Below are 23,868 nucleotides of genomic sequence, written 5' to 3'. Positions count from 1 at the left end.
TAGTTTTCGTGTTTGGATCAAGGTATCGATGTTTACTTTTAAATGCATGTTTTTTGCTTGTAGGGAAATTTACCAGAGATCTTCGATATTCTCTGTCGTGCTAACCTGGACTCCCCAGAATCCGAAAATCCAACTGCCGCCTGTCGACAGCCGGGTTGTGTACCACCTGGGATAAAGTTGACTTTGCTTGCATAGTTTACGTTTGCTTGTGTTTCATTGGTTGTGCTTGGGTGATACCAGGACCGGACAGGACCAGAGGGTGTTGAAGCCTTTGAAAGCAAATATTTTCAGCCAAGCTCATTGAGCTAACACGGTGACCAGAGTAACGGTGATTTTCACTCAGACGTGTCTGGATTTTGCGTTCAACGGATTGAGTAGCCGTTCAGGATTGTGTTAGTATTTGGTTCACCCCTAGTATTTGATTTCCTCGGTACCACCCATATGGGGGAGGGTTTCCACTATCCGCCACACGCGATTATTATTATTATTATTATTATTATTATTATTATTGTCATTATGTCTCAGCAAATCCCATATGGTGTATCTTCCCACCACTGAAATAGATGTGTATTGTTCGATTCAGTATTTCCATCACATAAATGTGGTTTATAATTACGTTACATTGCTACTAGTAGACATATTTCTCACTTTTTCTTAGACAGTTGCTACCTGTTACTCCATCATAGGAATTTATGTGCGAAGCATTGTTGAAATACAGACGTTCAAATTATCCGATTTCTGTAATTTCATTTCGATACCAGATCGTTCTAATCGGATTCAGCCAGGTAGTCTTAATGTGGATATCCGACCACGACTGTCATCATATGATAGACTGTGTAAACCACATTCTTTATCGGACTGTTGAATATAGATCACTTATCTATGACAGGACCTGAATTCTTAAACACTGTGGAAAATAATAATCCGATGTGCTTATTACAAATACGTTATTCCAATATAAATATGTGAACTAACGAGATAACAGTTTATTTACAGGAGCAGAACTAATGTTCAAATGTTCAAATGTGTGTGAAATCGTATGGGACTTAACTGCTAAGGTCATCAGTACCTAAGCTTACACACTACTTAACCTAAATCATCCTAAGGACAAACACACACACCCATGCCCGAGGGAGGACTCGAACCTCCGCCGGGATCAGCCACGCAGCTCATGACTGCAGCGCCCCTGACCGCTCGGCTAATCCCGCGCGGCTACTAAAAGTATACTCGTCCACAAAACCCATGTGGACAATTATCTGATAATCGGTCAAGCTTTGCTTTGTCGCAGCTCTTTAGGACAAAAGAATGGACAGCTCCCTGCTTTTTGCGTTTCCGATAGCGCCTACGATAAGAATCTGGTGTCATATTATGTTTCAGAGCCGTAAACTGTTTATTTTTTCACCTCATACTAAAACAAAAGCTATGATATGAGACGAGGAAATGACTTATATGCTTCTCAGGAACTTAAGTTTTTCGCGTTAATTTTCTCACTTCATTCTAAAACAAGGACGTTAATATGAGAAGAGGAAATGAAATATACGCTTCTAAGACATATTATTTCCTTGTGTGCTACTACTGCATACATGAAAGCCCTGCAGTTAATTTTTGTATGTTGGATAAATTTTGATATCACCTCACATTCCTTTGTGAGAAGGTTCCTATTTTCTTAGGATTCAAATAGAGTGGACATTTCATCACTGGTTAATATTCTCATGACTAATGACATGATACCCGTTGCAATTGCTCCACGGCACCTGTGAGTAGAGTCTCACGTTGGTTACTATAAGAACACGCAGGCAGTGATATCCGCTCACTGCAGTCAGAGCCAAGGTGATTTCTTTCTGTTTATGGCGAAGCGTCTGCTGCAGTGTCCACGCTCAGCCAACATAAACAAATCGCGGCGGCATTGGGCAGTGCTGATCGCTGCGCTTGTCGCAGGCCTCGACAACAAGAGCGCACTCTCTGCTAACGATACTATGGAGTTAATACATCTTACTTAACGTAATATGCAGGACGTGGGTTAGGTGAAAATTCAGTTTGTAACTTCCCATCGCATTAACATACTTTACAGTCATATTTGATGCCCGGTTGTCTGTCTGATGTTAATAGTATTGATTCAGATTGTGCATTAACACGAAAACTCACTCACACACACACACACACACACACACACACACACACACACACACACACACACACACACACACACACACACGCACACACTCATTGATTCCAGTGAGGGTGACAACTACTGTGTGTTGAACAACACATGCACCAGTCAGTTCCTCAGTTGGCGTCGAGTGGATGAGTTTTTTCAATTACCTTGCATTGCAAGAATTGTATGTAAGAGCCTGAAAGTAAATGGACTTGTATCCTAAAGAGCTGCGACAAAGCAAAGCTTGACCGATTATCAGATAATTGTCCACATGGGTTTTGTGGACGAGTATACTTTTAGTAGCCGCGCGGGATTAGCCGAGCGGTCAGGGGCGCTGCAGTCATGAGCTGCGTGGCTGATCCCGGCGGAGGTTCGAGTCCTCCCTCGGGCATGGGTGTGTGTGTTTGTCCTTAGGATGATTTAGGTTAAGTAGTGTGTAAGCTTAGGTACTGATGACCTTAGCAGTTAAGTCCCATACGATTTCACACACATTTGAACATTTGAACATTAGTTCTGCTCCTGTAAATAAACTGTTATCTCGTTAGTTCACATATTTATATTGGAATAACGTATTTGTAATAAGCACATCGGATTATTATTTTCCACAGTGTTTAAGAATTCAGGTCCTGTCATAGATAAGTGACCTATATTCAACAGTCCGATAAAAGAATGTGGTTTACACAGTCTATCATATGATGACAGTCGTGGTCGGATATCCACATTAAGACTACCTGGCTGAATCCGATTAGAACGATCTGGTATCGAAATGAAATTACAGAAATCGGATAATTTGAACGTCTGTATTTCAACAATGCTTCGCACATAAATTCCTATGATGGAGTAACAGGTAGCAACTGTCTAAGAAAAAGTGAGAATATGTCTACTAGTAGCAATGTAACGTAATTATAAACCACATTTATGTGATGGAAATACTGAATCGAACAATACACATCTATTTCAGTGGTGGGAAGATACACCATATGGGGATTTGCTGAGACATAATGACAATAATAATAATAATAATAATTATAATAATAATAATCTGCGTGTGGCGGATAGTGGAAACCCTCCCCCATATGGGTGGTACCGAGGAAATCAAATACTAGGGGTGAACCAAATACTAACACAATCCTGAACGGCTACTCAATCCGTTGAACGCAAAATCCAGACACGTCTGAGTGAAAATCACCGTTACTCTGGTCACCGTGTTAGCTCAATGAGCTTGGCTGAAAATATTTGCTTTCAAAGCTTCAACACCCTCTGGTCCTGTCCGGTCCTGGTATCACCCAAGCACAACCAATGAACACAAGCAAACGTAAACTATGCAAGCAAAGTCAACTTTATCCCAGGTGGTACACAACCCGGCTGTCGACAGGCGGCAGTTGGATTTTCGGATTCTGGGGAGTCCAGGTTAGCACGACAGAGAATATCGAAGATCTCTGGTAAATTTCCCTACAAGCAAAAAACATGCATTTAAAAGTAAACATCGATACCTTGATCCAAACACGAAAACTAAATAATTTCACAAAAGAAATGACCGACAAAAAATTCTCATCCTTGCACTTCAAGAACCACGACTAACTGACAATGAAACCGTGTATTAGGGAAACCATTGCATCTTCAAGAGCAGAATACAACAAAAGGTAACGAAAGGCGTACCAATCTTCGGCATTGCATTTCTCGAACACCGATCTATCAACTCTGCCAAAGAATTCACACCGATCGACAATCAAAAGGGTTCCAATGGCTCTGAGCACTATGGAAACTTAACAGTGGAGGTCCATCAGTCTCCTAGAACTTAGAACTACTTATACCTAGCTAATCTAAGGACATCACACAAATTCATGCCCAAGGCTGGATTCGAACCTGCGACCGTAGCAGGTCGCGCGGTTCCAGACTGAAGAGCCAAGAACCGCTCGGCCACCGCGGCTGGCCCGTCAACAAGCGACTTATGACTATGGTCATTCAGAGCCCCAGTAAAACATACACACTCATCAATGCACGTGTCCCCACCAACATCGACGGCCGGAGTGTTCGAGAGGTTCTAGGCGCTACAGTCTGGAACCGCGCGACCGCTACGGTCGCAGGTTCGCATCCTGCCTCGGGCATGGATGTGTGCGATGTCCTTAGGTTAGTTAGGTTTAACTAGTTCTAAGTTCTAGGGGACTGATGACCACAGCAGTTAAGTCCCATAGTGCTCAGAGCCATTTGAACCATTTGAACCCACCAACATCGAAAATAAGAAAAACATCGACAATGTTGAAAAATTCTGGAACACACTCGTAGATACCATGAGCAAAATTCACCAAGATGACGTGAAAATACTAATGGGAGACTTCAACTCTATTTGGGACAGAAAAACGTGTAGAAAAATCATTGGTACAAATTCAACACACCGAAACGCTTAGACTAACGTCACACGTCTGACTGACATTTGCCAATTGAACCACAAAAGGATGTCTTCCCGCTTTAAGAAAAAACCAGTCCCCAGGTAACATGCTTAGTAACCAGGTGCAAAGCTGCTTTTGTTCGCCTTTCGAGACTTGCTGAAAGCCAGATTTTTATTCTTTTGTAGCACAGCTACAAGCAGGCAGATAAAACCTTAATAAGGGAATCGTAAGACAACGCTCGAGCAAAATTCTTCTTGCTACTTTCAGTAACTCTTAGTGTCAGAGTGAAAACCTTACGGTACTGCCAGATTCATAATGCCCACTTTTGTTTTCTGCCGACATTTTTTGTTGTTGTGAATACATAATTTTATCTATGAAAAGCCCCATTTTCATAACACTTACGAATGGTACAGGAAATGAAATAAATACAGATCTTTTCTAAGTGTAAAGGTCTGTAATATCCTACTAATTCGTGTTAAAATAAGCCCAATTGTCTCACAGAAACTTAATGCTTTATTAAGATAGACTGCGTCGTGATGTTTCTGTATTAGCTGACTTTAGTTTGTATAGTACAGTGAATATTTTAATTGCATTTTCCATTAGTTTACTAAACGCAACAGTAATTATCAAAGAGAAATTAATTAGCAGCAGAATTTACTTTCACGATATCTAAAACGATATGACAATGCATAAAGTTGTTTACAAATTCTACGCCTGTAGAAACCTACTTGTTCTAACGATGTCAATAAACCAGAGTAGTTTTAAAAGTATTTTCGTCTAGAAATGAATTGCCTTGACGGTTGATCGATCTAGAGTGGGAAAGGTAAAATTTTACAAATATATGACGAGAGGGACAAGTGCTTGAGAGAGGACTTCCCTATCAATACAAATGTGCCTGAGAGACGACTTTCCTATCAATCTCCTGGATAGTTTTGTTTCTCAAATCAACATAGTGCGTTATCATGCAGTAGCACAGGTGATGTAGTTTTGTTGCTCGATTTTCTTACACTGTGACCGAAAGGTGACTCAGTTGTTGGCAACAAATTCCAGCTGTGTTGCACACACCCTGGGGGCAGAATTCGTAGCCCAAAACACACTTTTGGATTTATCAGATGTAAAATAATATGTTCACGCAACTCTCTCCTCGAGTTTACGTCTTTTGGTGGGGCTCAGCCTTTCATTTCTTCTTAGGAAGTTAACGATAAAGGCATCATAACACGTCACCAGTAACAGTACTGCATAGGAATGCTCGATGAGTGACCTGATGACGTTCAATAATAGTTACTCAGTTGATTTTTGTTGTTTCGAATTAGAGCATGCAGTACTCCTACACCAGACTTCTGAACATTGCCTGTTGAATGCAAATTCAAGTGGTTCATAATTATTTTAGTAAATTCACTCGATATTTTTATGTCCTTTAAATTACATTTGCTACATGATTCGCATTGAAGACGTAGGAAATGTATGTTATTTGGTCCGGGAAGCACGTTCCAACAGAAACTGATGCTTACATTGACATTTATGTTGCGAATTAGTCGTCTTATCCATCACATGGATAACGAGCATGCTCCGTTTTGCTACACTTGTTTCATAGCTAACAAGGGAACCTTCCCATCGCACCCTCCTCAGATTTAGTTATAAGTTGACACAGTGGATAGGCCTTGAAAACTGAACACAGATCATTCGAAAAACAGGAAGAAGTTGTGTGGACCTATGAAAAAAATATTCAAACCAAACAAACTGAGTAGTCCGTGTGCATGATAAGCAACATCAAGGATAGCTTGAGCACGGGAGCGCAGTGGTCGCGTGGTTAGCGTGAGGAGCTGCAGAACGAGAGGTCGTTGGTTTAAGTCTTCCCTCGGGTTAGTTGTTTGATTTTTTTTATTTTCAGACAATCATCACCACACGTACTGTTATTCAACAAATGTAGGAAATAATCATACAAATGTTCGACAATCGTTCGATCCCTTAAGGAACTTTCCGATGCCTTACAGTTCGGAAAATATTCATTGACATTGTTATTGGAGTCACGAGCTATATTTGCTGGATTCATATTGCCCACGCAATGCATCGCACGTATTTAATGCACTCTCGTCCAAAGTAGCGAACAGTTAACTGCCAGCCAGGGAGCCTCATTAGCAGGAATACTCTCTCTTCCGTGCGCTATAGTCGACTGACGTCATGTCTTTCGATGTTTTTTAGGTGTAGCGTCATCATACTACGGCGCGGTTACCTCGCATCGGACAGACGGACGGACAGATAATAATTGTCTGAAAATAAAAATTAAACTTTTCACTCCTGGGAAAATTTGACGGAAGGACCTCTCGTTCCGCAGCTGCGTGCGCTAACCACGGGATCACGGCGCTCCTGAGCTCACCCTATCCTTGATGTTGCCTATCTTGCGCATGGACTACTCAGTTTGTATATTTTGCTTATTTTTTTCATACTTCCACACAACTTCTTCCTGTTTTCTCGATTGATCTGTGTTCAGTTTTTCAAGGCCTATCCCCTGTATCAACTTATAACTAAATCTGAGGGCGGTGCGATGGGGATGTTCCCTTGTTAGTGGTATTGTGTGTTGGTGGCGTTGCCAGTTTACATACTGTGCATGTAACTCACAATAAATGCGTTGGATGCCTCCTGTGATCAGTTTACTTGAAAAACGTTTGTTGTCATCGTAATTTGTGTAACTGTCTCTCCGACTTCCAATTTGACAATTTGTGGAAAAATTGTTTACCTTCTTAGTCCTAGTTTCAAACATTGTCTGATAGAAAATGTAGGCATGAAGGAGTCTGTAAAAGCAATTAATCGCTATTATAGCAAACTTTTGAATCCACTGGACACTTGAATTCTATATATATTTTCTGAGAGTTTTGTTATTTCTCTTGTTATTTACTGTCCCAAAGTCATCCGTGAGAATAAAATTAAAGGCAGTTGGATTAGGTTCCTGATCTATAAACCGTGATTTAATATTCTGCGCTGCTAAATAAATTTGGAAGGTTGTATTCTTTACGTAAAACAGAGTATCGATGTCAGTCCTAGGATTGACGATAAACTTCAGAAATACAATTACGGAAAAGTGACATATCGATTACGGCTACTCACCATCAACAATAGTTGTTACCCATTGTTTAGTATTTGCTATTTTACCGTCGTTACCCTTTAGAGATCAACCTGATCTTTCCACAGTGCCATTTTTACTTGCTTCTTAATATGTCCTATAACTACAGATTTGTTGAAAATATGAACTGTTAAATACGCTATTCCACAAATTAAAAACTTCCAGTTATTCTTCATATCTTGAAACTTACTACCGTTGACTTTCACTGAAGGAAAGATACGTAATAATAAAATGAAATCAAAGATTAGAATGTCGAAGCATAGTGTGAATGGTTAAAATGAAATGAACTAAAAATTCATCTTCTTGTCTAAAACACTTTACTCTTCCAGAGAACTTCGGTACCTCCTCAAAATTTTTTCAGCTCTGATGTTTAGCCACATGTGGAAAATAGCGGGTCTCATGAAGGCAGCACTGTTTAGCCGTCACAAAATAAAGCCTCAAAAATCAGTAAATAAAACTATTCTTGTACAGTTGCTCCGAATCGCATATACCAACCGCCCTTTGCTGCGACAACTACTCAAAGGCTCTATTGGGTATTTGATTTTGTTCTGCTTTTTCGGGCCTCCTTACCTCTCCTTCTAGCCCAACCTTTGTTCTGCAATTACGTCTTCATCGGGGAGCTTCTCCTCAACATTTTTATTTTGTGCTGAACTGTTTTGTACCCTTCTTGCATACACACGTGTGTCACGTATTTTATAGAGACTGAATGAATATATAAGGTGAGTATTTCTCTCTTAATCAAATTAAATATTACATATCTTGCTGTGAATTAATTTGTTTGTCCCCATTCCACTTATTGCGTTTCCTTGAATTATATAAAACATAAGTCTGTAAAAAAAAAATCGCGTATAGCCTCCTTTGGCTTCCACAACAGCTGGAAGTCTGTTGGGCATTGAGCCCACAACTCGAGCCACAGAACTAGGAGATTCAAGTAACTCATTCCAAGCTTCATGAATTTGCTGATTTGTCGTGCGTTGACAAATGGGTGGTTCTCACTGAAAAACGGCGTATCTGCTGATCCTGAGCTTGCGTTGTTTTGCGGCGACGACCATGAGGCCTCCATTCAAGTTACACTCTCTTCCTTTTCGTCTGATCCACCTGGCTACCGTCGACTTGTGAAGACCCATAGTTCTCGCTATGTCGGCATTTGAAGATCCCTCTGCATGGAGTATTATAGCGCCCTTGTCTGCCTCAGCCAGATGGGCCATTTAGCGTTGACTGAATGATTTCGTCGCGGTTAATATTGGCTGCGGAAACAGCGCTGGCAGGAAACAGACTGCCTCCTCCAAGATGGCAGCCGCAACGCAGTGGCCAAGTATGTGTAACACGGAAATCGATGGCATAAAAGACAGATCGCAAGCCCGTGCCCGTGTCATTACATAGTGGAGCAACTTAGAATCTCTAATTTTTCTCAGAAGTGACTGGTCCACTCTTGTCATGTCTTATCCTGATAAATATTACATGAAATGAAATGTTTACGTTTTGCATATGCGGCAGGCCTGAGGCAAGAAACATTTCTGAAATATCTGAGGCAACCTGAAGAAACACTTCATGAATTTTATCTGTAGAGGGTTGCCTTATAAGAAGGAAAACGTGTTTATCCCCGCTCGCCGTGTTTCCAGGTGGCGCAGTTTACTCGGAGGCATACCTAATTCTCGCCGGGCGTAAGAAGCGACTCGACGAGCGAGGGGAACTCGCCAAATGTCATAGGCTGATTGTCCCGAAACTTTGCTCAGTGAGGAGAGGACAAAATAAGCGAACATGTGGTTTCGGCTTATCTGCAGACACTCGACCGTTTCCGAGAAAACGACGGTCAAAGTTATCAACGCGCTGTTGCTCTAGTGTAGATGCCTTCTGCAGCCGAGAACGCAATTGTAGCGGTGGCTACCGTCGTTCCTTCTTAACACTGATTCCCGTGTTCGATACCATATTGGGTTTTTTAATTATTTTATTTTCCTGCCTCTCTATCAGAATTATCTACGAATGTTTTTTTCTAAGTTATGTTGAAATAATGTTGTCATTATTCGCCAATTAACTTTATGTGTAATTAATGAATTAAAAAGTAATAAACGAATGAGACAAGCTGATCTAACATCATCTGGGCTGCCTCATGTATCGTTATAACCAAATATTTTATAATGTTAATCTACATTCAGATCCGATGATGGCACCTTTAGTGTGTTGAAACCGGTTATCCAGTAAACAATATTTAAGCGATCTTGGCTTCTGAATTATTTCTACAACAGAGTGATCGCCCACTACGCACTGTGTGTTCCCTTTTTAACTTATTTCTTTACACAGTAAATTAACTGACGAATAACGACAACAGTGTTTCAACATAAATTGAATAAACATTCGTAGATAATTCAGAGAGTGAGGGGAAAAAAAAGGAATAACCGGGTTTCGAACTCGCAGCGCAAAGTTCAGAAACGCTATGGTAGCCGCAGAGCCACCGCTCCAGTTGAATGCTTACCCGCTAAGAGGTGTCTACACTATAGTAACAGCGCATTGAAAACTTTGACCGTCGTTTTCTCAGAAGCGGTAGAGTGTAAGCAGATAAGCCGAGACACGTGTTCGCTTATTTTGTCCCCGCTTTCACTGAGCGAAGTTTCAGCAAGATCGGGTATTTCCTCGGGAACACAGGAAGAAACCATAGTAATAATGTAATTCAAGGCTCGCAAGAAAAGATTTAAGTGGTCCTTTTTCCCGCACACTGTTAATGAGTGGGACGGTAGAGAAATAACCCTAACCTTCTGCCAGGCACGTAAGTCCGGATGCCAAGAAATCCTGTTGATGTAGTAGTCATGTAGATGTAACGACGAAATTATGTTTTAATTACGACATGTGACTTTCATTTGATTTAAACATCGAAGTTGTTTGCTGTTTCAAAATGGTTCAAATGCCTCTGAGCACTATGGGACTCAACTGCTGTGGTCATAAGTCCCCTAGAACTTAGAACTACTTAAACCTAACTAACCTAAGGACATCACACACATCCATGCCCCAGGCAGGATTCGAACCAGCGACCGCAGCAGTCGCACGGTTCCGGACTGCGCGCCTAGAACCGCGAGACCACCGCGGCCGGCTCGTTTGTTGTTTATTTACTTTTTGTTCAATAGTTTCAGGCATATACAAACACCTAGGCGCGTTAAATTGATATTGAAATAAAGTGTCATGCGTGGACCAATAACAATAAATTCCCACCTACTTGTTATAGTACTGCAGTATCTGCCAGCGTCTTCAGAAGTGGATATCGCATACGAAGTTCCTAGGGTGTTTGTAATGGATATTGCAGACGACTTCGACAAAGTTTGAATGTAGCTTCGTAAAAGTTCCGTGAGCAAACGATCTGAGTTGCTGGCGAATACAGTTTATCCTCACTAGACAGTATATATTATCATTATACATGAGGTGAGTAGGGTTTCGCCGCGTTGCGGTGGCCGAGCGGTTCCAGGCGCTTCAGTGACGAACCGCACGGCTGCTTCAGTCGCAGGTTGGAATTCTACCTCGGGCATAGATGTCTGTGATGCCCTTAGGCTAGCTAGGTTTAAGTAGTTCTAGGTCTAGGGGCTGATGACCTAAGCAGTTAGGTCGCATAGTTCTTGAAGCCATTTTTTGACCTTTCGCGTAAATTTTCTTTACATAAACCGTCGTATCTTTTGATTGCGTTGACATAGAAGCTCACTTTTTTACACCAGCAAGGGACCGGTTACAGCAAGAAGTGCGATACATTTCCGCTTATTATGTCCACCCGTTCTGGAGGTAAACGGGTTTTAAGGGTTGGGTAGACCGATAGACGGTCAAGAAAGTGAGACTAGTAGGGTTCCGTTTTTACCGGTTTAGGTGACGAAATCCTAACAACGAAAACACTGAAGATGAGGGCCGCATAAATAACACCCGCTACTCTTTATTCGAAATGTTCTAGTTGCTGTCGATACATAAGCATATTAGTCGTAGCTACGTTTTCGATCCAAATCACGTTTACAGGAATGCAAATAGAATGTATTTGCCTATACACGTGGTAATTCACATCCCAGTATTAATGCCACCGCGTTTTAGAAGTACGAACATTCTCATTGCTAGCTAGCTTAAGAAACACTTCTGCTAATGAACGTTTTCTGGCTGTGGCGAGTCTAGTGGAGAATTCGAAACAATGCAGAATACGTTTGGCAGCTATGTAGCCGTTTATTTCCTGGGGTGGTGCAGAATTATCCTACAAAATTTACTCTCTAATAACAGTAATTTGTTATTTCGATAAACATCCCGAATGATTGTCACATAAGCGGTGACATAAAGGAAGAAAATTCATGTTTTTGAGTCCAGAAAGCTCTATGCAACAGAAACTGCAGATTTTCATTTCGAAATTGCCTGCTTGTTCATGTCTGGGGTAATAATAGAGGGCTGTTTGCCTAGGTTGTCTGCTAGCATAGTGAAAGGAAGGTCTGGTTTGTTTTCGGTTCTAATCTCTATGGAGGCAGGTAGAATATCAGTAAAGCAATTTTAAGAAATTCTCGCGCACCCAATACGATTTATCGCTACCTTTATTCTGTACTGGCGCTCTGTGGATGTCAATATGACACTCTTGTAGAATTTCATACATGTTACTGCCTACTTTTTCCGCTTCTGTCAATAATGGAATTGACTTAAGCGTGGCACTGAATGATTTTTAACTGAATTTCGTTATGAATCTTCACGCATTGCTAAATTTGCACACTTTCATGGTAGGTCAGCAATGGTAATCCAGTATGACTGGTCTGAACGTTGACACAGACCGTTTCGCGGCCGAATGCGGATAATATTTTGCTACTTCGTAACGATCTGGGGTTCTTTGTCTTACTGAAACAGTTAAGTCATCTCGATAAGTTGAAATTCATTTTTATTTGTCCAGTTCATACCAATTAGCGTTTGTTCTTTCAGTTCTGTCTTATATTTACGTGTTGTATTTAACACACTAATCAGCATTAATATAGTCTTACAAATTATGGAATACAGTCTAAAAAAGTTCAGATAGTTTGTCAATTTCACGCCTGCGCATAGTATGTTGGTAGCACTTCGTCGCCTTGCCTGTTATGCTGTGTAGCAGACTTTAAAGCCGTGCGGATCAGCATAACGAAAAGGCGAGGGGTCTCGCTCGTTTTGTCCACGACTGTACAAGTGTTTTGGAGCACATCGTTCATTGTACGCTGTTGAACATGGAACTCCGCAACAGAAAACTCCTACTTGTCCGCGTTTTGAGCCAACGACATCGTATATCACGATTGCAGTGGGTACGAGATCTTCGGCACTCGACCGTCGATCAATGGAAACGCGTCGGCTCTTCTGATGAATCACATTTTTGCTACATTAGGTCGATGGTCGTCTCCACGAACGCCGTCATCGATGCAAACGACGGCTCGAAACGTGCAGGGTGCCAAGGACGTAGGCTGGTGGGAGAAATAAGATAATACAGGAGGCGTTCTTCTGCGCTTGCATGGGACCTAAGTTTTCTGTCAAAGTTTTCTCTTATCTGGCTAAGGCTAGCAAGTGGTTTCACAAAACTAGTGACCTTTCACCCTGCACCTAATTTCTCCTGAAGCTGCTGGTCCACACCCCTGCCTATAAGCAGAAATCTTCTTTTCCAATTCTGGTTTGATACCGACCTGTCTTTATTCTTTAAGATGCTATTCTGCTTCATCCTACTTTCAACTACACCTGGGTGAGGTCTTCCTCCACTTCAGATAGCAACCAAAATTGATTTACTAATTGAATTTCTGGAGTTTTTTCAAGTGTTTCCCTTTTTCGCCCTTTGCTTGCTACCTTTTTCCAGTTCCCAGACTCTTTTTCCTCCCTTAACCTACATAATTCCAAGTTCGCGTTTTCTGATTCAGCCTTAAGGGCACAAATTTTTGCCTCGTGTTCAACGATTTGTCTGTCCTTTCTACATAACCTGCACTGCCATGGAAGATCCTCATTTTCTACCCTAGTTTCCTCGCCGCTACATCCGCCACAATGAAACCATAACTTAACAGTCCACACAGAACACCCAGTCTTTCAAATTTCCACGGCAACCACCACATTTATCACAAATGGTTTCATAGACAAACTTAACACAAAAGCAGAGGATAAGTTGACACAAGACCATAGTAGTTTCGTAACCTGTAGCCTACTAATCCGTAGCCGGCCGTCGTGGCCAAGCGGTTCTAGGCGCTTCAGTCTGGAACCGCGTGACCGCTACAGTCGCACGTTCGAAACCTGCCTCGGGCATGGATGTGTGTGATGTCCTTAGGTTAGTTAGGTTTAAGTAGTTCTAAGTTCTAGGGGACTGATAACCTCAAATGTTAACTTTTGAACTTACTTCCGAAGCTTTAACTACCTAAACTCTGCGTGACCGACACGAATTAATCGCTACGGTCGCAGGTTCGAATCCTGCCTCGGGCATGGATGTTTGTAATGTCCTTAGGTTAGTTAGGTTTAACTAGTTCTAAGTTCTAGGGGACTAATGACCTCAGCAGTTGACTCCCATAGTGCTCAGAGCCATTTGAACCATTTTGAACGAATTAATCTGACTTTGAAGCAATAACTCTAGTCAAAAACGAAAATCCACATTCGCGTGAAATTTACGCCTAAAAAAAAGTATACAAAACTAGCGACTACTGGCCTTTTACGAAATACTTCCTTTTCGATCTAAATACGGTCAGAATTACGAAAACTTCAGTAGATAGCTTAGAGAAGAAATATTTACACTAGCCTTAAATATAATATTAACTAAATTAACACTTATTTCAATATTAATCACTTAACATAGCAACAGCTTCGTATCCGCGCGTCTTCCTAGCTCCAGAAATAATCAAAGTGTTAATATTCGAAGACACACCGACAGCTGCGAACCACCTGCACCCCTTCATGCTTGATGTCTTGCCGGCCGCTGTGGCCGTGCGGTTCTAGGCACTGCAGTCCGGAACCGCGTGACTGCTACGGTCGCAGGTTCGAATCCTGCCTCGGGCATGGATGTGTGTGATGTCCTTAGGTTAGTTAGGTTTAAGTAGTTTTAAGTTGTAGGGGACTGATGACCTCAGATGTTGAGTCCCATAGTGCTCGGAGCCATTTTTTGATGTCTTCCCCTACGGCGATGTCATCTTTCAACAGTGCAATTGTCCGTGTCTCTGAGCCAGAACCGTCCTACAATGTTTTGAGGGGCATTACAGAGAACTTACCTTGACGCCTCGGCGACAAAACTCGCCTCATGTAAATTTAACCCATCTGGGTAGTTATCGTACGCTATCACAGCTTACGTAAATCAGTGGCCTGTTATCTACGCGAATTACACCACTGCCCATTAAAATTGCTACACCAAGAGGAAATGCAAATGATAAACGGGTATTCATTGGACAAATATATTATACTAGAACTGACATGTGATTACATTTTCACGCAATTTGAGTGCATAGATCCTGAGAAATCAGTACCCAGAACAAGCACCTCTGGCCGTAATAACGGCCTTGATACGCGTGGGCATTGAGTCGTACAGAGCTTGGTTGGCGTGTACAGGTACACCTGCCCATGCAGCTTCAATATGATTCCATAGTTCATCAAGAGTAGTGACTGACGTATTGTGAGGAGCCAGTTGCTCGGCCACCATTGACCAGACGTTTTCAATTAGTGAGAGATCGGAGAATGTGCTGGCCGGGGCAGCAGTCGAACATATTCTGTATCCAAAAAGGCCCGTACAGGACCTGCAACATGCGGTCGTGCATTATCTTGCTGAAATGTAGGGTTTCGCAGGATCGAATGAAGGGTAGAACCACGGGTCGTAGCACATCTCAAATGTAACGTGCACTGTCAATGTGCCGGCAATGTGAACAAGAGGTGACCGAGGCGTGTAACCAATGGCACCCCATACCATCACGCCGGGTGATACGCCAGTATGGCGATTGAGAATACACACTTCCAATGTGCGTTCACGGCGATGTCGCAAACAAGGATGCGACTATCATGATGCTGTAAACAGAACCTGAATTCATCCGAAAAAATGACGTTTTGCCATTCGTGCACCCAGGTTCGTCTTTGAGTACACCATCGCATGCGCTCCTGTCTGTAATGCAGCGTCAAGGGTAACCGCAGCCATGGTCTCCGAGCTGATAGACCATGCTGCTGCAAACGTCGCCGAACTGTTCGTCCAAATGGTTGTTGTCTTGCGAACGTTCCGATCTGATGACTCAAGGATCGAGACGTGGCTGCACGATCTGTTACAGCCATGCGGATAAGGTGCCTGTCATCTCGACTGCTAGTGATACGAGGCCGTTGGGATCCAGCACGGCGTTCCGTATTACCTCCTGAACCCACCGATTCCATATTCTGCTAACAGTCTTTGGATCACGACTATCGCGATACGATAAACCGCAATTGCGATAGGTTACAATCCGACCCTTATCAAAGTCGGAAACGTGATGATAGGCATTTCTCCTCCATACACGAGGCATCACAACAACATTTCACCAGGCAACGCCGGTCAACTGCTGTTTGTGTATGAGACGTCGGTTGGAAACTTTCCTCTTGTCAGCACGCTGCAGGTGTCGCCACCGGCGCCAACCCTGTGTGAATGCTCTGAAAAGCTGATCATTTCCATGTCACAGGACCTTCTTCATGTCGGTTAAATTTCCCATCTGTAGGACGTCATCTTCGCGGTGTAGCAATTTTAATAGCCAGTAGTGTACATGAAATGTGCGTAGACATCTAATGCCACTTACCTCCACAAACCTGTTAACAATCTATCGGATCTCTGATACGCAGAATCAGTGATGAATTTTGTTCCGAAGACAGATAAACAAGCTATTAAGCAGATGGTCACAATGTTTGGCTCATCAGTGAATAAGGTACACACGGCTGAAAAGAAGACCTTCGTACTGCACGTAATCACAGTAAGTGATTGTGTTTTCCAAGAGATGTAGTGATATTCTTAGTTGCTGAAGTAGAGTTAACGGCTTCGCAACAATTTCCTCACTTGTGGGAGGTCGCTCCCGCAGTTCGTAGGATTATGGATTACTCCCGTTCAGCACAAAGAGCGTTTATACAGTTTCTGCATACAGAAAGGGAGCATGTATCATAAGTTTATCACAGTATGAAAGAGTGCGGAGGGCAGTGTCTCGCATGGTGTACAATGCTGCGTTGATGCCAGCTTCTGAGGCGGGACTTGCGCAAGCTGCTACCACTATTGAGGAGCTCATCCAGACCAATCGTCGGATCACCGCACGTAACGTTGCTGTTGAACTGTTGATAAGTTTTGGAACAGTGCATCAAAAAATTCACAAGAAGCTTCGTTATGGCAAATGCTGCGTATGTTGTGTGCAAAAGCGTCCTTCAGAGAATCAGAAGACACATCTGTTGAGATACGCTGGTGAAGGAACAGATTTCATTGCTCAGATTGCGGCATGTGATGAAACGCGGTGAGCATGGAGTGGTGGTACCCCGGGTCCCTTAGTACAAAAATAGTCCAGTCCGCTACGAAGGCCAGGAAAGTGATAATCAGTTTCTTTTTCGATTGAGAAGAACTTCTTTTCGCCGATTGCTTAACAAGGGGTGCAACAGTTAAAGCTGAACTGTGTTGTGACTTGATGAACAAGCGGATAGACAAGCTCTCGAATGGGACTCCTTCCCTACGACAATTCTAGGATACGTATGGCGAAAAAGACCCTCGACATCCTTCAGAAATTTCGATTGCAATTTCTCGAACAGCCTTCTTACAGCACCGATATCTCCCAGTGTGACTCGTATATCCTCCGCCCATTAAAATAATCTCTGAAATATCAGAGGTTCATCCTTGTGAAAAAAATGCGGAAGACTATGGAGAACTGCATCCCCCAGCAACCCATGAGTTTCTACACTGAAGCTATCCACACTTTTCCTACGTGGTGGGAACGGTGTACCAATGTCAGTGGCAATTATGAATATTTTTACTTTTCCAGGTGAACTATAATTATAATATTGTTATTAAAATTTCTTTACACATACTTTACAATCCCGGTTCACCGAACTCGGCTCAACCAAAACGCCTCCCAATATCGCAAATAAAAAATCTGCGTTGCACGGTTATTGGGGAGAGATGAACGCCTGACCTTCAGTTGTTTCACAACTCAACGATTTACCAGTTTAATCGAAGTTAAACTTCATAAAATAGTGCATTTGAGTGGTTGTTTCTGTCCGTTGCGTATCTAGTTTTGTGCTGTGGCGAATTAGCTGAAGCATGTTGTAATAAATTAGCTGCTATAAATGAAGTTGGTAAAGAAAATAGGTGAATTTCTTTGTCTTTGGTTCAACAAACAAAGAGGAAGGGGCATGCCTCTGACTGGCACGATAATAGATGAAAAATCTGAAATGTGAGCAGCGTTGTTCGTTGAGGAGGGGCAGTTAGGCTAAAAGCAGATACGGCTTTCGTCAGTTGAACGTCAGTGTAGTGTGTCTGCAGACCCAGACGCAGTTGATGTTTTCAAAACAGAGTTTGAAGATTAAAGCCAAAATGGTCCAAATGGCTCTAAGCACTATGGAACTTAACATCTGAGGTCATCAGTCCCCTACTAACCTAAGGACATCACAGACATCCATGCTCGAGGCAGGATTCGAACCTGCCACAGTAGCAGCCGCGTGGTTCCGGTCTGAAGCGCCTAGAACTGCTCGACCAGAGCGGCCGTCTCTAAGGACCATAATTGCGATGCGGATAAGACTGGAGTCAATTTCAAGATGTTGCTTACAAAATCCCATTCCTAAACCTTTCTTTTATATTCATTATTGTTTATTCGATGTTCGGATTGAACAGCAGCGGTTAAAGACTGTGTCTCTGTCTTACTCCCTTTCCAGTCGAAGCACCTCCAGTTTTATTGTTCCTTCCTGTATTTTACCCATCACTGCCTATTTTTCTCAGAACTGCGAACGTCTTGTACTGTCGAATGCTTTTTCTAAGTTGACAAATCCTATGAACGTGTCCTAATTTTTCTTCAGTTTTGCTTCCATTATCAAGGACGTCAGAACTGCGTCTCTGCGCCTTTACCTTCCGTAAAATCTAAACTCCTCCATATTACCTGCAAGTTTTATCATGTGTTCTTCATAATATACTGTACAATCAAACCAAGTAAAATTTCTTTTTTTCCTATCGTTTCTGATGTGGTCACTTTGTACAACCAATTCTTCCACAGGCATTCTTTTCGCAGTATGGAATGACAGAAAATATTATTCCTTGAGCTAAATAAAACGAAGAGACCGTATTTTCGTAAATCGGCATCACGAAGTGTCTCTCCAGCTGCTAGTTCTAATCATTTTACTTTCCGGATAATCTAGCCAATGTAGCGGAAACCGTATCATGGTTCAGGCCACAGTAACTAAGTTCCGTTACTGTCTTCTTTGTCTGTCCAGTCCTCGTATCATGACAGTTTTCGTCAGACTCTTATTTTCTTCCATTTTTGCCCAAATTAAACGTAAAAGGAGCGTTAAATGAATGATGGGTATTTAAAAACTGTTTGGATACGTGAAACAGTGCTGCGATGTAATAAACTCATGATGAACATATCTTTCGTTTGTGGGCTGATCCCGTAATGGCCCTGGCTGCTGCAGTATTGTTCTGAACACGAGATAAGAATAGTGCTTCAGATGATACGTTTTATCTGATGAATTAAGTACGGTCGGCTGATTGTGATTGATGCTGACCTCGCGTGTCAGTCGGCCGACCGACGCCACGCCTTTCAATCTCGTCAACTGACTGCCGTGCGGCTCCACTTTCATTATTAATGAAGGCTTAATGTAGGCTGGAGCGGGGAGCCTGTTTCGGTGCGCGGATCACTCCTCATCCACACGTCAACGCACAATGAAGCCTCGCTATCAAAGGTCTGACGTGACGCTTTTTTTTTCACCGTGTCCCATCAACGACATAGGAAATGAGGTGCAGCGAAGGAAACAGAAATTGAAAAATAAATTTCATAGAAATCTTTAATTTATTGCCGTTTTTATTTACCGCCAAATCCAAATAGTCAGGCTTTTAGTGCCTGAGAGTGTTCTTGCCAATCTATTGTCTCTTGTCTCTTGTGTAAAAATATCGCTCCGCCAACACAGTGTGTCCACGGTGTTTCATAAGACTGTGGCTATCGGTCCATTAACGCCAGCAGAATGGTGGATAACAGATGTGTGCTAAAGCCAACTCTCGAGATGGTCAGACCTCATGGAGCGTGCAAGATAATGAAGCCGATGTTGTTTTGTAGCACGTGGTCGATCTCGTCCATGACGCCATTCCTTCATATCAGCATAATTTCTACATTTACACTCAGCGCCAACCACCGTACGATGCACGACGGGGGGGTATCTTCCATCATTGCTACTCGTTTCCCATCCCTCGCCCACTCACTAGTGGACCAAGGCAAACACGACTCTCTGTATGCTTCCCCGTATGAGTGTCTACTAATGTGTGTCGACACTTTTGATCAGACAGAGTAGACTTGCTGCCTTTTCTTTACGACGGATTGAAGCCTTATGGAGACAGTTTTAGTGAGGTGCCTGAATATCTGGGGGGTAATGGTATCCCGTTCTTACTCAACAGCCACAACGAGAGAAGGTAGAACAGTTAAACGCTGGCGGTTCGAGCGAAGACAACATTCGAAATCATCCTAAAGATGTTTCACTGGGTTCAAGTCGGGTCTCTGGTCAAGAAAGTTCTTTTCTTTTGTGTTATTGCAGACGAACCAACGTCTCACAGATGCTGATTTGTGACAGGGTACATTGTCATGTCGATACAAACAACAGTCGCCTCTGAACTGTTCTCAACTGCACACAGTACACAACGCTGTAGCTGTTTCTTACGCGTAGTACGAACGTCAGATCCTAACCACAAAAAACACCCCATACCGTAACACAAAGTGGGATACAGAAATACTAACGAATGGCAAGATACGCTTGAAGTTCTCTAACACCATAGATACAGCAATAACAAATAGTTCGGTAAGAAGTGCAGTTGATGAGAAATGGACATCTGCAAAAAGGGCAATCACAGAAGTTGGAAAGAAAAACATAGGGTCAAAGAAGGTACCTGAAAAAACCATTTTCAGAAGAAATACTTTATTTAATTGATGAAACAAGGAAATACAAAAATCTGCAGGGAAATTCAAGCATACAGAAACACAAGTCGCTGAGGAATGAAAGAAATTGGAAGCGCAGAAAAGCTAAGAACAAATGGCTGCACGAAAAATGTGAAGAAATCGTGAAAGAAACGATTGTCGGAAGGACCGACTCAGCATATAGGAAAGTCAAAACAACCTTCGGTGAAATTAAAAGCAAGGCTGGTAACATTAAGAGTGCAACGGGAATTCCACTGTTAAATGCAGAGGAGAGAGCAGGTAGGTGGAAGGAGCACCCTGAAGGCCTCTATGAGGGGGGGGGGGGGGGGGGGGGGGAAGATTTGTGTGGTGTGATAGAAGAAGAAACAGGAGTCGATATAGTAGTGATAGGGGGTCAAGTATCAGAGTCAAAAATTAAGAAAGCTTTGGAGGACTTAAGATGAAATAAGGCAGAAGGGATACATAACATTCCATTAGAATTTATAAAATCATTGCGGAAGTGGCAACAAAACGACTTTAACGTTGGTGTGTAGCATTTTTGGCGACTCACCATGTGACTTTCGGGAAAATACATCCACACAATTGCGAATACTGCAAGAGCTGCCAAGTGTGAGAATTATCGCACAATCAGCTTAACAGTTCACGCATTCAAGTTGCTGGCAAGAATAATATACAGAAGAATAGGAAAAAAATCGAGGATATGCTAGATGACCATCAGTCTGGCTTTAAAAACGATAAAGGTACCAGAGAGGCAATTCTGACGTTGCCGTTGATAATGGAAGCATGAGAAGAGAAAAATCAAGACACGTTCACAGGATATGTCGACCTGTAAAAAGCGCTCCCCAATGTAATGTGGTGTAAGATGTTCGAAATTCTGAAAAAGTTGGGGTAAATTATAGGGAGAGACGGGTCATACACAATACGTACAAGAATTAACAGGTAATAGTAAGAATACACCACCAAGAAAGAAGTGCTCGGATTAAAAAGGTTGTCAGACAGGGATGTAGTCTTTCGCCCCTACTGTTCAATCTGTACATCGAAGAAGCAACGATGGAAATAAAGGAAAGTTTCAGGAGTGGAATTAAAATTCAAAGTTTAAGGATATCGATCATATGATTTACTGACGACATTGCTCGTCTTGAGTGAAGGCGCAGGAGAATTACATGATCTGTTGAATGGAATGAACTCTCTAATGAGTACAGATATGGATTGAGAGTAAATTGAAGAAAGGCTAAAGTAAAGGGATGTAGCAGAAATGTGAACAGCGAGAAACTTAATCTGAGGAATGATGGCCACGATGCAGATGAAGTTAAGAAACTCTGCTGCCTAGACAGCCAAATAGCCATTGATGTACGGAGCAATGATGACATCAAGAGCAGAATAGCACCGGAAAGAATGGCATTCTTGCACAAGAGAAGTCTGTAGGTGTCAGACATAGGTTTGAACCTTAGGAATAAATGTTTGAGACTGTACGTTAGGAGCACAGCATTGTATGGTGGTGAGATATGGATCGTCGGAAATCCGGAAAAGAAGAGATCCAAATCATTTGAGATGTGGTGCTACAGACGAATGTCGAAAATCAAGTGAACTCTTAAGGTGAGGAATGAGGAGGCTCTGCGTAGAATCGGAGAGGATAGGAATACGTGGAAAGCTGACAAGGAGAAGGGACAAGTTGATAGGACATCAGGTAATGACTTCCATGGTACTAAAGGAACTGTAGAGGGAAAAACTGTAGATGAAGTCAGAGGTGGGAATACATCCAGCAAGTAATTGAGGACATAGGTTGCAAGTGCTACTCTGAGATGGATGAGGAGTTTGGCACAGGAGAGGAATTCGTGGAGCGCCGCATCAAACAAGTAAGACGAAAAAAAAAAACGTAACACTTCCTCCTCCGTATTTCAGTGTTGGCACTGAACACAATGGCAGATAAAATTCGCAAAGTATTAAAAAAAATCAAATATTCCAAAAACCCAAATCTTCCGAACGGATTTCCACATGATGTAAAGCCCTCTGTTGGTCAAAGCCACACTTTTCCAGTCATCCACCGTCCATTAACGTCGCTGTTTACACCACCTCAAACGTGGTTTCGCGCTGACAACATAAATATGTGGATTATAAGGAGCTACTCGATCATTGTACCATATTCTTTTTAACTTAGTATTTGTGGCGTCTACTTTTCAGACTGTCCGCAAGAACAGACATCATTTGATCCCGCAGCCACTTCAAATCAAGACACAAATGAATTAAAGACAGCTGCCAGTGGGCATTGATTTAATTCAGCACCCACTGACAGCTAATTTATTTAATTAATTTGTGTGTTTTTAATTCTGTGGGCACAGTAACTGTGCTAGATGGACTTCTGGTATCACTTTGGAAGTCGCGACTGGTTCCATCCACTAATTTTATGCGATTTTTTACAATCACCCTTCGTAATGCTAGATGGTCCCAGTACGATAATACATGAGGTCTGTCTGGCATTTGCTCAACCGTGCTCGTTCCTTCGCGTTACCACTTCACAATTATATCACCAACGATTGACATGGCCAGATTTCCAATTTTTGAAAGGTCCCTGTTGGATATGATACTCACAAGGGAACCTCCCCATCGCACCCCCCCCCCCCCTCAGATTTAGTTATAAGTTGGCACAGTGGATAGGCCTTGAAAAACTGAACACAGGTCAATCGAGAAAGCAGGAAGAAGTTGTGTGGAACTATGAAAAAAAAGCAAAATATACAAACTGAGTAGTCCATGTGCAAGATAGGCAATATCAAGGACAATTATAGCTCAGGAGTGCCGTGGTCTCGTGGTTAGCGTCGGCACCTTCGGAACGAGAAGTCCTTGGTTCAAACCTTCCCTCAAGTGAAAATTTTAATTTCTTTATTTTCGCAAAGTTATGATCTGTCCGTTCGTTCATTGACGTCTCTGTTCACTGTAATAAGTTTAGCGTTTGTGTTTTGCGACCACACCGCAAAACCGTGCGATTAGTAGACGAAAGGACGTGCCTCTCCAATGGGAACGGAAAACATTTGATCACAAGGTCATAAATCAACCGATTCCACCACAGGAAAACACGTATGATATATTCTATACGACACTGGTGACGGCATGTGCTTCACATGACAGGAATACGTT

Source organism: Schistocerca nitens, chromosome 1, assembly GCF_023898315.1.
Source record: "Schistocerca nitens isolate TAMUIC-IGC-003100 chromosome 1, iqSchNite1.1, whole genome shotgun sequence".
Taxonomy (NCBI): domain Eukaryota; kingdom Metazoa; phylum Arthropoda; class Insecta; order Orthoptera; family Acrididae; genus Schistocerca; species Schistocerca nitens.
This window is presented reverse-complemented; position numbering follows the sequence as displayed.